The 10,261-nt window shown below is 38.4% G+C and overlaps 1 non-coding gene across 1 annotated transcript; it reads left to right on the top strand.

The window, feature by feature from the left end:
* Window positions 1-644: 644 nt before the first annotated feature.
* On the top strand, window positions 645-716 carry Trnaa-agc (transfer RNA alanine (anticodon AGC)). The gene has a single exon. It is a non-coding gene; the product is annotated as a tRNA-Ala (tRNA).
* The last annotated feature ends 9,545 nt before the right edge of the window (window positions 717-10,261 follow it).

The following is a 10,261-nucleotide window of genomic DNA, read 5'->3' as shown; positions in this document are numbered from 1 at the left end:
GTACATCAAAACTACACTGAGAGTTCATCTCACTCCAAATAGAATACCAGTCATCAAGAATACAAATAATAGGATGCGGATATAGCTCAGTGGGTAGGGTGCCTGCCTTGAATGTGGAAGGCCCTGAGTTCAATCCCCAGCACCCCCCTCCCAAAAAAAGAATACAAATAATAATAAATGCTGGTGGGGATGTGGGGAGAAGGGAGCACTTATGCACTATTGGTGGGACTGCAAATTATTGTTTACTAAGTAGTAGTTTTTTATTTTCATCATTCTTTCTTCTTTTACTTCTTACATTCCCTCATTTGCCAGTTGGAATTCCTTCATAAGGAAGAGCTGATATGAATAAATTATCCCAATTATTTGGTTATTTATTTATATCAAAATAATAATAAATTATTATTTTATGATATGTGTTTTAATTCACTAATATTATTTTCTTTTTGTTCAGATTGTCCCAGGTTGGCTATTAATAGCTCCTTCAGGTTAGCTCCTTGTCCTTTTAACCTATAACCATCATTTTTGAATATTTTCTTACTTACTAACTCCAAAATGTTCCAGGCATTTCCTATCCTTAGTCCTAAAATTAGCTTTCATCCAGGAATCTCAGATTCTATTTATAAAGAATGATATTTAGGCCAGCTGGGGGTGTAGCTCAGTGGTAGAGCTCGTGCTTAGCATGCACGAGGTCCTGGGTTCAATCCCCAGCACCTCCACTTTCTTTAAAGCCCTTTCTTTAAAGGTTTCTGATCAAAGCGCTTACCATTTCACTTCTGGGGCTGGGGATGTGGCTCAAGCGGTAGCGGGCTCGCCTGGCATGTGTGCGCCCCGGTTCGATCCTCAGCACCACATACAAACAAAGATGTGTGTCTGCCAAAAACTAAAAAAAAAAAAAATAAATAAATATTAAAAAAATTCTCTCTCTCTCTCTCTCTTAAAAATGATATTTAGAAAGTATATATATAAACTTTAAAAGAAAAAAGATGGTGTCATGAAGGGAAAATGGATTAGAAATAGAAAACAATAGGTCTGTGCAAGAAAGAAGACTTCTATTTGTGTTTTTTGTTCTTGAACAGTTTCTTCATTTGTAAAGTGAAAAAAAAAATTTGCCTGAATCTTTTGAATATCAAATGAGATATTGATTAAAAAACAAAACACCCTATGCTCTGTTAATTGCTTTGCAAATTGTTAATTGTAATTATCATATGTTATTTTGTGGATAGGATCAGGATATTCAGGAATTAATTTTTTTAAAAAAATACGTATTGCTGATATAGAGAAGAAATACATAGTAAATTTTAAAGCTTTCTTTTTAAATGATTTATGTTTTAATAACTACTAAGAACATATTTTTACATAACTTCATCTTTTTTCTTTTTAAAAATTTTTTATTTGCTCTTTTTAGTTACACACAACACTAGAATGTATTTTGACATCTCATACATACATGGAGTATAACTTCTCATTCTTGTGGTTGTACACAATGTGAAGTTTCACTGGTTGTGTATTCATATATGAACAAAGAAAAGTTATATCAGATTCATCCTACTGTCTTTCTTATTCCCATCCCTCCACCCTTCCCTTCATTTTCCTTTGTCTAATCCAAAATACTTCTATTCTCCACTCCCCCCCTTATTGTGCATTAGCATTTGCATATCAGAGAGGACATTTGGCCTTTGGGTATTTGGGGGATTAGTTTATTTGACTTAGCACGATGGTTGCCAGCTCCATCCATTACTGGAAATGCCATAATTTCATTCTTCTTTATAGCTGAGTAATATTCCATTGTGTGTGCATATATATATATATATATATATATATATATAACAGAAAATGTGATATATATATATGTATATGTATATATATATATATATATATATATATATATTCATTTATTTATTAAAGGGCACCTAGATTGGTTCTGTAGCTTAGCTATTGTGAACTGAGCTGCTATAAGCATTGATGTGGCCAAGTCACTATAGTAAGCTGATTTTAAGTTTCTTTCCCTCCTTCCCTTGCTCCCTCCCTCCCTCCCTCCCTTCCTTCCTTTTTTTCTTTCTACATACTGGGTCCAATGGTGGTTCCATTCCAAGTTTTCTGAGGAACCTTCATACTGCTTTTCAGAGTGGTTGCACCAATTTGCAGTACTACAGATTTTTTTTTTTTTAGTTGTAAACGAACACAATACCTTTATTTTTATTATTTATTTAATTTTATGTGGTGCTGAGGATCAAACCCAGTGCCTCACACATGCCAGGCAAGTGCTGTTCCACTGAGTTATGACCCCGGCCCCAGTCCTACTGATTTTAAATTCCCATGGCCAACTCTTCTGGCTTGTAAACCCACGTAACTGAGAAGCAAAGGGAAGCCAGACCTCGACGGGAGCAGTACCATGTGACATGTCTGGAGGTAAATAACTTCCCCACCACATGCATAAGAGAAGGATTCGGATGCCTTCTAAGTGATACTGAAAATGGCCTGGGCCCCTTTATAGAAGAGATTTAAAGGTCTGCACAAAGCCTGAGTCACACATATCTGTTGTAATGTTTTAGTCTTAATGTCAAAAAGAAAGAGATGGGGAGGACAGAGAGAAAAGAAGAAAAGAAAGGCAAATTACTATTTGGACATGCAGGCATAGGTGACACCTGAATCTGGGTGGAGATGGGGGCAGAGGTGGTGACACTGTGGGAGGGGCCTTCAGAGTCCCATCAGCAGGATGATGTACAGAAGTTCTGTTTGGAAGGGCAAAGTCAGAGCAGGGATGTGACTGAAGTTGCATGGAAGAAATCACAAAAGAAACTGTAACACAGTTCAAAACCAAAACACATATACTGTTAAGAAATTAAAAGGCAAATGGCCAAACGGGAGAACATAGTTGTAATAAATGTGATAAAGGGATAATATTCTTAAAATATATGAATGCTTAAAATCACCAGGAAAACCTCAAAAGAACTGCCAAATAGAAAAACTAGGCCAATGGCATAAACAATACACATATGTGTGTATACATGCACACACCTACAATAAATGGGCAATAAGCATGGAAAGAATCATTTAAAAATCATACAAATTAAAATATATCGAAACACCATTTTCAGCCTGTGTATTTGACTCTGATGTTTTTAAACAAAACATTCAGTACCAGGAAGGGAAGTCTGGCATCCTCATGTACTACTTATATAGCAAGCAGCAGAAATTGCAACGTTTTCAAAAAGCAGTCTAAAAAGCAAGTTGTACCAGGGGACCCTGCCCCCACCGCCCACACACACACACACACACACAAAAAAAAAAAAAGCCTTGTATCTTTGAATCTGTTTTGGTCTTCTTTGTGTTGCCACAGACTGGGTAACTGATAAAGAAAAGAAACTTAGGCTGGAAGTCCAAGATCAAGGTGGCGGCATTTGACGTCATGCTATGGCTGAAGGTGGGAGGTAGCAAGGGTCAGAGAAAGCAAGAGAATGAGCTTGCAACTTTTAGCCCTTTTATAATCAGTGTGAATCCATTAATGAGGGTGGAGCCCCTGTGGCCTCATCACCTCTCAAAGATTTCACCTCTTCACACACACATGGCATCGGGGCTTAGGTTTCTAATGTGAGCTTTGGGGGAGACACATTCAGACCACAGCACTATTTTAGAAGGAAAACCAGAGACAGGTTAAGCTGCGCCTAAGCATAGCACTATGAACAGCCAAGTTTATGCTGCATCCCTGAGCTGGAGGTACCCAGCCAAGAGTGACTCTAACCCACAGCCCCCAGGCTTGTCTCTTACCCAGGCTAGGGGCATGGAGGGGCTTTTCCAGCAACCTGGTCATGTAGCACCCCACCGGTTTATCACCACCTGGAGTTCTCCCTGGTACATTGACTAGAGTGCTGGGTTGTGTGCCACAGCCCCGGCAATTATTGGCACAGTGGAAAGCATTGAGCTACTAATGGACCAGAGAGAAATCCAAATTCTGCTATAGCTTGAGCAGCTTTGCCTTTTTGTGCCTCTAGTCTCAGGAATAACGAAATAATGAGAACTGCAGTCTTAATAATATTTGCTATTTTGCCAGGTACAGTTCTAAGCTTTTTGTCTATATGAATTCATTTCATCCTTAAGCAACTCCAGTGAGTAGCAATCATATTAGAAGTGAGAAAAGGCAGGCAGAGGGACAAAGTGGCATGCCCAGTGACAGCAACCAGGAAAACAAAGTCAAGGTTTGGAATGCAAACGGCAGCCCCTGACTGCTGTAGACACCCTTAGTCATCAAAAGGATTAGCACAGGTGAAATACATGAAAGGGATTTTAAAATCATAAAGCAGGATGAAAGTATAAGGCTTGTCTATTGTTTGAGAGGTAAGAATAAATGACATGAGCCACAGAATGTGCTTTGGCAGTATTTGCTGTTAGTCCATAATTCCACATTTAAAAATCCAATAAAGAAATCTAGACTAGTTAAAAAAAAAGAATATTGAAAAATCTTCTCCTCTCTTCCTCCCCCCTCCCTCCCTCCCTCCCTCCCTCCCTCCTTCCTTCCTTCCTTCCTTCCTTCCTTCCTTCCTTCTTGTGAACCACAGCTAATTGAGAAAGGATTCCTTGCTAACTAAGCAGAGTGGGCAAAGATATGGCTTGGGTGAGCTTGCTTTTCCAGGTTCAAATTTGAAAGCAGACTTGAGAGTTTTTCAGCAAAGATCAGTCTTCTGTGGCCTGATCCCTCTTGGTATTTTCCTTCCATCTTGCCCTTTGTTTGAAGAAGCTTAATTTGATTTATTAGTAAGAAAAATGTTTTGCTTTCACGTTTGTGGGATGTGTTAATGTATAAAACGATTAATTAACATAAGAGATTAATTACAAAGCACTTGAACTAAATGAACCCTAATTCTGAAGAAAGCTGAACATAAACACTTCATTAGCAAAATGAAATGGCACTTGGAATAAAATGAAGTTCCCAGACGTGGGACAGGTGAGCAGGAGTCAGTCCTCTGCATTGCTTCAAAGCCCCCAAACCAGGGCTCGGTGTCCAGCTAGAGGGTCCTGTCACTGTGCACAGTCCAGGATTGGCCCACTTGAACACCAATTTCCCTGATTTAGCAAAATTGTTGTTCTCAGTGACTTCAAATCAGTCCCGTGACCTGGCTAGACTGGGTGGGTTTGTGCTGTCTATTTATCTCTGCTTCCTGACAGCTTCCTTTCACCCTCCTCAGGTGGCTCTTCTGTCTGCTCCTGAGGCTCTGGCCTTCCTAGTGGTCTAGCCCCAACTGTTGCTTCTCCATCTTCCTCTTTAGTTTGTTTTATTCACATTCGTAGTTTTAATATCAAGTATATGATGAACTCTTTCAAATTCTTATCTCTAGACTCTCTTATAAGTTCCCTTAGCTATTATTTATCATCATCGTGATACTGCTGTTAAATACTGAATATTTTTGTTACCCCACAATCAGTATGTTGAAATCCTAGTCCCCAGCGGGGACTAGGCATTCAAAGATGGGCCTTTGGGAGGCAATTAGGTTAAGATGAGGTCACAGGGGTGGGGTTTTTTTTTTTCATATTTTGAAATATTTTATTTATTTTTTATTTTTTATTTTTTTTTAATTTTTTATTGTGGGTTGTTCAAAACATTACAAATTTCTTGACATATCATATTCCAACTTTGATTCAAGTGGGTTATGAACTCCCACCTTCACCCCATACACAGATTGCAGAATCACATCAGTTACACATCCATTGATTTACAAATTGCCATACTAGTGTCTGTTGTGCTCCGCTGCCTTTCCCATCCTCCACCCTCCCCCCTCCCCACCTCTCCCCTCCCCTCCCCTCCTCTCTCTCTACCTCCTCCACTGTATAACCCTGAGGGTCTCCTTCCATTACCATGCAATTTCCCTTCTCTCTCCCTTTCCCTCTCACCTCTCATCCCTGTTAAATGTTAATCTTCTTCTCCTGCTCTTTGTCCCTACTCTGTTCTTAGTTACTCTCCTTATATCAAAGAAGACATTTGGCATTTGTTTTTTAGGGATTGGCTAGCTTCACTTAGCATAATCTGCTCTAATGCCATCCATTTCCCTGTAAATTCTATGATTTTGTCATTTTTTAATGCAGAGTAATACTCCATTGTGTATAAATGCCACATTTTTTTTATCCATTCGTCTATTGAAGGGCATCTAGGTTGGTTCCACAGTCTTGCTATTGTGAACTGTGCTGCTATGAACATTGATGTAGCAGTGTAAGGGGTGGGGTTTTTCATGATGGGATTAGTGTCCTTATATAGAGGAAGAAAGACCAGATTTCTTTCTCTCTCTCTCTCTCTCTCTCTCTCTCTCTCTCTCTACTACGTGAGAACAGAGAGAAGACAACCATCTATAAGCCATGAAGAGGACCCTCCCCAGGAACCAAATCTGCAGGTACCTTGACCTTAAACTTTAGAGCCTCCAGAATCATAAGAAAAAAAAATTGTAGTTTAAGTCACCTAATTGATGACCTTTTGTTATGGCAGTCTGAGGCGACTAATACAACTTTGTAGACATCTCAAACAAAACATGCAGAAAGAAGCTTGTAATCCTTCTAACTCCCTGTCCTGATTTGTGGTAGCCCCATCCACACAGATGGCCAGGTTGGAATCAGAGCATTGGTGCACCTCTTGATCTGGTTTCATCATTCTCCTTTTTCTTAAAAAAAAAATACTCCTTATTGAGGTATAATTCACATACTATAAAATCTACCTCTTTTAAGTGTGCAACTCAATGGTTTTTACTATGTTCACAGAGTTGTGTATCTACTCCCCGGAATCAACATGTTCATCACTCCAGAAAGAAACCCCACACCTTTTGCCATTCCACTTTGTCTGTTCCTTCTGGTTACAATCAACTTTCTGTCACTATAGATTTACTAATTCTGTTAAGTTTCATACAAATGGAATTATACAATATGTGACCCTTGTGACTTTCATTTAGCATAACGTTTTTGAGGTTTATCCCTGTTGTAGCATGGACCAGTTCTTTATTTCTTTTCAATGGCTAGATAATATTGCCATCATTTCTTCTCTGGGAAATTGTATAAATTCCTGATTTGTTCCTTGCTTTAGTATTATTTCCTTTAGTGCATTCTCCCCACTCTTCCCAGAGGAATCTGTAAGCATTACTCTGCTTAAATCCCACTTAAGATCTTCTAGTGCTTCCCACTGTTTGCAGAAGGACATCCAAACCTCTGGGTGTGTCATAGCAGTCCTAAGGTGCTTCCCTTGACTACCCAGACTTTTCCCACCCCATCCTCCTGTGCCCTTGGCGCAGTCATGGGGAGCATCTGTTCTGCCTGTGTCCTACAGGTGCACCCCCCCTCACAGAATGTCCTTCTTCCAAGATTCAGCCTGGAACACTGCTGCTCATCCTTCTCTACATACTCATCATCTCCTCTTTGGGTTTCCACAGGACCTTGAAGACAATTCTATTAGACATGTGCCACTTGCTCTAAGGATTTCTGAGTACCTGTGAATTCCTTGAGTCCCTGTCTATCCTCAGGGCCTGGATTGGATTATAGGCAGAACTTGGTAAATGTTGAATAAATAAATGATTAGAGATAGGAAGAAATATACTATGTTAAATTATCCTGTTAGTGGCTCACAAAATAATAGCAATTGGAAGATTTTTATTTGAGCACATATGTTGAAAACCTGCAGTTACTAAACATCAGGCTATTCTGGAATAAACCCCAACAATGGCAAAACAAATCTACCTTTAAAAGGGACAGATATTTTACTGCCTGGAAATAGCTTAATTTACTTATCAAAAATTCGCTAGATAAACTGCTGACCACTCTATTTTACCTTGACACTAATAGCTCAAGGATCTCAGTAAATAACTGTTTCATAGGAAGTACCTGCTTTTGAATTTCACTGAGAAAAACGCCCTTTGCCCATATGCAATGAATTTCGATCATGTGATTCTTGTGACTGAAGGTATGATTAATAGATGTAGGTATCAAAGGGCTCTGTTGCCACACACTAAATCTAAGCAGCTCAAACAGAATCCATTCTTAGGAAGTGGGTGGCTGATCCTCACTGAATGCTCAGTGTCCTACCTTATTATGAAACTGAAATTAATTCCATGATTTTTGTTTAATACCATTTGAGGATTTTTTAAAAAAATATTTAAGTTTGGTAGGGTTCCTACTCTTTCATTCATAGTGGCAGTATTAGGATACCTCCTGAAAAGTTAATGGTTTTGGCCAACAGGTGATATTCAGCGACAGAGTGTGGCCTCTATATACAGAAGCACATAAGAAGCCTAAGTAAGAACTGGGTTTTGGGCTGAGTGGTAGAGCATTTGCCTATCATGTGTGAGGCACTGGGTTCGATCCTCAGCACCACATAAAATAAAGGCATTGTGTTCATCTACAACTAAAAGAAAAAGAAAAGAAAGAAGAAGCCTAAGTCAAATGATAGCCCCAAACATCAAGAGTTAGTGAAAATCAACGTATCTACCCAAATACCTCTCCTTTCCATGTACATTCCTCTTCTACCTGGAAAATTACTGGAAGTAGCTAGCTGGACTTAGAATTCAAGTTCTGAACAGTAAAGCACTAGGAGTTTCCCTCCATCCCACACCCTAGGGCACTTCTCAGTTCTTTCAAATGTTTTCTTGGGTGAACCTGTGGCTGTTGAAGGCTCATAGGCAATAAGAAAAGCAATGAACCTCTATAAAGAACCTCACTTTTCATGTCCAAACCAGGGGACAAAACTTCATGTATGTTATCAAGATGATTATTACCTGACAATATTATTAGGCCATCTCAAAATCCTCTTCTTCTGGCACATGAAAAAGAGCAATGGCACTCAACTTCTGGAAAAGCTAGTCTTCCATATGCTCTACCCAAGGCTAAGAATTTTCAAAGAAAGAGTTTGGGTGATAGCATAGAACCTATGTTTGATTAAGAGAGTCATAGAAGGGGAAACCCCAAATCTATAGACTCCCTTCAATTTTTTGGCACATGTTCAAACATGACTGTATGGAATGAGATTCTGAGAATCCTCAGGGAAAAAAACATCAGCAGGAAGACTTAAAAAGTCAAGGAGAGATTTCTGCAGATTTCCACTGCCAGGGTGACAGATTTTGAATCTCATGTCCTGCTGAATTAGATAGGCTCAGCAAACATCTCAGGTTTTTCACTGAGTCCACAGAAAGACTATGACTTAGAATAAAAACCACTTTCCAGTATTAAGAAAACCACCATAGGGCTGTGGTTGTGGCTCAGTGGTAGAGTGCTTGCCTAGCACATATGAGGCACTGGGTTCGATCCTCAGCACCACATATAATTAAATTAAATAAAGGTATTGTGTCCATCTACAACTAAGAATATTTTCAAAAAAGAAAGAAAGAAAAAGAAAACCACCATAAGATTGATAGAAAAACCTATATAGATGATCCTTACAAAACTTAAAAATAAAACATAACAAAATCTTTTCAAGAGATATTTGATCCATCAATAACTTAATTGTTTGAAGAAAATGCAAGCAATATTTTCACAGGAAGATAACAGAATCGAGAGTTTCTAAAATGTATTATCCATAATGTTCAAAATACAATTTTTAAAAATGCTATACAAATTAATAACATAGGGAAATGTCATTCAGAGACAAGAGTGGAGCAAGGGGTGGGGGCTGGGGAGGCAGTCAATAACAACCAATACGAAAGGGGTGAGAGACAATCAGATCTTGGAGTTAGCAGACAAGAACTGTAAAAAAATATTCTGATAAATATGTTAAATAAGCATGTAAATATAATGGTAGACAAGGTGAAAATGTGAAATTGAAAGAATTACATGGGAATTCTAGATCTGAAAAGTACATCTGAAATTACAAATTTATTGAATGGGATCAACACAGATTGGACACAAGTGAATATACTTCAATATATGTCAGTAAAATTATTGAAAGAGTTTCAGAAGCACAGAAAACAGGGGAGGGAAATGAACACATTTCAGTGACCTGTAGGATAGCATCAAATGGTGCAGCATATATATAACTGGAGTCTAAAAAAAAAAAAAAAGAGAGAGAGAGAGAGAGAAAAGGAGGATTAAAAAAAAACACTTAAAGAAGTATTGGTCAAAATATTCCAACTTTTAATGAATAAATGACAAAACAAAAATTATCAGAATAGATATAAAAGAAAAACACATTTAGGGACATAATGATATACTGCTCAAAATTCATCCGGGGGCGGGGGAAAAGCCACATTATATACAGGAAAACAATGATAAAAATGATTATAGACTTGTCATGAGAATTATT

The sequence above is a fragment of the Marmota monax genome, unplaced genomic scaffold, assembly GCF_021218885.2.
Source record: "Marmota monax isolate L192 unplaced genomic scaffold, Marmota_monax_Labrador192_F-V1.1 WCK01_AAM20220418_F8-fsc00010, whole genome shotgun sequence".
NCBI classification, from domain to species: Eukaryota; Metazoa; Chordata; class Mammalia; order Rodentia; family Sciuridae; genus Marmota; species Marmota monax.
This window is presented reverse-complemented; position numbering and strand designations above follow the sequence as displayed.